Raw genomic sequence first — 5,011 nt, forward strand, 5'->3', positions numbered from 1 at the left:
TATATAATATATAATATATAATATATAATATATAATATATATATATATATATATATATATATATATATATAATGTATAATATATAATATATATATAATAATTTTATTTTATATAATAATTTTTGACTCGTAGTCTCTTTTTTCTTTGGTTTTTTAAAATTATGAGCCTTATTATTAACAGATATAATTTTAATTAACAGATATAATTTTTAATTTTTGTTTATTACAATTATTTTTTCTAAAGACAACTAAAGAATTAACCGGACTTACTGAAAAATGTTGTTCGATATTTATCTTAAAAATTTATCTTAAAAAACTTATTTAAATAAACCAGTTTATTTTTAAGTGTATCTAAAGAAACGTTTGTTTATCTTCACTTTTCGATATAAAGTGGTCAATATACTATTAGAACTCATCCAATTATACACAGAGTTACCCAATCTACAAATTTTGGAACGTAAAAAATAAAATACACAAATGCTTATTTTTTTTTCAAATTTTAAGAAAAACTCGTATCTTTTCTTGTCCTATATATGATTGCATCTGTAATTGGTTATTGCTCGTGAAATATCCTCTACAAATTTCAACAAGTATGAACAACAGAACACTGAACAGATTAATCCCTAGACTATCGTAATTAACTTTTTTATTGTAACTTTCATCATATACTTTTATTGCGAATAAAAATTAGTGTATATCAATAGATTTGTTCACATTGCTTCATCCCCATTTCCACCTCATATTTATCTCATTTTAAATTCTCTTTAAATTCATTTTAAAAGAAAATTTCTGAACTTAAAATGAGATGGATATACATTTGGGCGTTGAAAAAAGAAAAAGCGAAAATGCTGAATGCAAAAAGTGCAAGCAACGCGAATAGACCAAGGTTATGTTCCAAATTTACTGCCAGCGCTGGAAATCTATAATTTACGTCACATGTAGTACTATAGATTTTCAGATTGGCAATCAATTTTGGAATATAGCTCTAATGTCTAATCAACTATGTAAATTAATATGGATCCTATGTAAATTAATATGGATTTTATGTTGGATATTGGTTTGGCGATCTTAATGTCTTATTCCTTATCTTGTACTATGTATTAATATATTTATATGTGTAATAATGTCACAGTGACTTTAATAACTTCCGATCCAAGTCAAAAGTAATACAAAAGTAATACAAAAAAAGTATGCATTGAAAACCCGCCCCTAGACGCTCGAAAAAAGAGTACCTACATGAAAAAAAAAGTCCAGAAAAAAAAGTACGGATGGTCACCCTATATCGAAGTTACCCTACATTAAAAATTGACATATATATAGAACATTTTAAATATAGGTATCCTTCTCATAATGCTATACCATAAAATGTTTTTTAAAAAAAGTTTTTTTAAACGATTCTTAGATGTCTCTTAAAGAACTTAAAGGTACCATAATATTTTCTAGAATGATACTTACTGTAATACATTATACTTACTGTAGTACATTTCCAATTTTAAAGTGCAAGTTTTGGTAGAAGCTTGAAAAAATATGCCACGTGTCTTCATTAGAACGTAAGTAATGACGATCGATAAATCTGTAAGCAACAATATGTCACGCGTAATTGGTAATGCCCGATTTAACGCACGTCGACATAGATTGCATGGTTGGCCGCTTTTACAATACTTATTTTCTTTACTTTCGTATCGATAAACGTTCAACGTTGTACAAGCCACATAGAAGAATGTAAATAATGATTCGTCTCGAGAGAGACTGAGAAAGTGAAATAATTGAAGTTTATAAGCAAATTACGTCGTTTAGAGAAAATTGTGTCAATTATATATTATATACATACATTGAAATAAAAAATTAAGGAAATAAGATGATGTCTGTGTAGCAAAATACAATTTTAAAGACTTCCGTGTAAAAACATAAGATTTAAAGATTCCAAAGGCATTTCGGTTTGCAGGTTATTACTCTGTATCGTGATCCATTGCTAATGCCAACATTTCGTGAACTTTGCTATTCACTTCATGAGGAGTATATTGATAATGACGATGCGACGATAATCCTTTGGCACATCTGAAAAAAAAACCCGTGAAAACCTCCAAAATAGACTATACATGGATGCACACATCTATACGTATATGAGGCATTCCACGTAAAAGAAATCCACCTAAAAATAAATTGTTTGGGATCTTTAAAATAGTTATGAAAATGTGAATGGACGTATTGTAATATTGAAGATAAAAAAAGAAATATTATATACCTTGTATCCATGATATTGAAGTATAAAGGAGTTCTCTTTTTGTTGTCATTTAGTTAAAATTACAAAATATATAATATATTTATATATATATATATGTGCCAATTTAGCACATATGAATTTTTGAGAATTTTTCCCGTACTTTCAGATAAAAAAGTTAATTTTAATGAGAATAAATAAATAGTATGAAAAAAATTAATTTTTTTACTTTAAGTCATAGAAAATTATATCCACATTTACAAATCTACTTTTACAAATCTGAAAAAATTCTCAAAAATATTCAATATATGTAGAATGTAATGCTATAAAAATATTGCAATGAGATCTACTAGTAAGTAAATTTTTTCCTGAACAAAATTTAAATTTGTTGCCAAAAATTTGATAATAGTCACTTAATTATTAGGTGTACAACTTTGCTTCCGCCGTTTTTTTCCGAAATTCGAGGCTTAATTGTAAAAAACTGGTTATATATTTATGATTCAAAGTATTGTCCATCGCTGGCCACTACTTTCTCTCTTTCGGGTAGCGTACGAATCTTGCGTCGAAAAAACTGGTCATCTTTTGAGACTATCCACGAATCGATCCAATTTTTTACTTCTTCATAAGACCGGAAGTGCTGGTCAGCCAGGCCGTGTGTCATTGATCGAAACAAGTGATAGTCAGAGGGAGCAACGTCTGGAGAATACGGCGGGGTAGGACTTCCCATTTCAACATTTCCAAGTATGTCTTGACCACTTTCGCAACATGGGGTCGAGCATTGTCATGCTGCAAAATCATTTTATCGTGTCTCTCGTTGTATTGCGGCCGTTTGTCTTTCAATGCTCGGCTCAAACGCATCAATTGCGTTCGATACCGATCGTCTGTGATTGTTTCAGTCGGTTTTAACAGTTCATAATACACTACGCCGAGCTGGTCCCACCAAATACAGAGCATGACCTTGGAGCCGTGAATATTCGGTTTGGCCATCGACGTGGAAGCATGGCCGGGAATTCCCCATGATTTTCTGCGCTTGGGATTATCGTAATGAACCCATTTTTCGTCCCCAGTCACAATGCGATGCAGAAATCCCTTCCGTCTTTGCCTTTCAAGCAGCTGTTCACAAGCAAACAAACGCCGTTCAACATCTCTCGACTTCAATTCGTACGGCACCCAATTTCCTTGCTTCTGAATCATTCCCATGGCTTTTTTTTTTTTGAAATGGCTTGTTGAGTCACTCCCAATGATCGCGCCAATTCTTCTTGATTTTGACACGAGTCTTGCTCAAGTAATGCCTCCAATTCTGCATCTTCGAAAACCTTCTCTCTTCCACCGCTATGCCGGTCTTCGACGTCAAAATCACCGTTCTTGAAGCGTTGAAACCACTCACGACATGTTCTTTCACTAATAGCGGCCTCACCATAAGAATTTGAAAGCATTCGACGAGCCTCAGCCGCAGATTTCTTCATATTGAAGCAAAAAATTGAAACTTCCCGCAAATGACGAGAATTTGGCTCATAAACTGACATTTTCAATCGAGAATAACTTTATGATGCAGACACAAATCGACTAATGTTTCTATGGGGTTATGTTGATAGATGCCCAAGTTTATTGTATGACGTCTATGATCTATTTATTTCGACCACCACTTACTAAAGCCATCTATAGGAAAACGGTGGAAGCAAAGTTGTACACCTAATTAACCTAATTACTTAATACATAATAATATACATTTATTAGATGATAAACTTATTTCTTGCCGCTCGCTATTAAAGGGTGTAAATCCAACGCTGGCGAGTTTCGACGGTGAAGTCACATGTCTTTTGTAGTTTAGACATTGCTGAAAATAATTCAATATTAAATTCTTTTTCCGATATGTGTTTCTTCTACTTTGACCTCAAGAAAACCGCAGCTAAAATGCATCATTTATTATTTGAAATATATGATGATGAAACTCCATCGGAAATAACATGTAGAGTGTGAACGCTTTCGGAACGGTGATTTTGACGTGAGAGACAAAGAATGGACAGCCAAAAAACGGACCCCAAATAATAATAGGATTTTGACTCGGTAAAATTGGATGAAATTTTAATATGTTATAATTCTTAACTCACTGAAAAGAGTTCATAGACACAAATCTTGAAAATGATTAGTTTTTTGTTATAGCCATTTAAAGTTTTATTTTATAAATGCCTCAAAAGCAAGTTTCTATAATAAATAAAGAGATTTTAAATAACAATATGCTATTCACTTTTATCAACTTCACTCACATCTCCATTCTATCCCCATTCCCACATACATACGCCCGCGTGCGCATTTTTATTATGTATTTTTATTATTTCTCTCACGCGTATCATTTGAAAGTGAGTTCATTTACCTTTTATGTGCGAAATACTTGGTTACCTGAATGTTTGTTTCCGCTGTGAAGCTCTACAATGTGAAGCTGTACAATATAAAAAAATATCGGGTGTTCTCTGAAGTACGATAGCAACATAGGATAGAAAATTTTTCCTCTTGTTGGAATTGTTTTGTTTTACATTCATATGCGGTAAAGGAACTACGAAAATCAAGTATCCTAAACGTGAGAGGCAAGGGGAAAGAAAATCAAGCAACCTAAAAGAATGAAACATCCGTCATGTCCGCGTCGTTCATTCCGGATAATTCTGAGAACGGGCGAAAAATTAAAATTATAAATGTACTATTGACATATACAAACACACACATGCGCGCACGCACACACACATACAAAACTTTGATTTTTATGCATCTCTTTCATATAAAAATGCGCGCTCGG

This window comes from Atta cephalotes, assembly GCF_000143395.1.
Source record: "Atta cephalotes unplaced genomic scaffold scaffold00085, whole genome shotgun sequence".
Classification (NCBI taxonomy): Eukaryota; Metazoa; Arthropoda; class Insecta; order Hymenoptera; family Formicidae; genus Atta; species Atta cephalotes.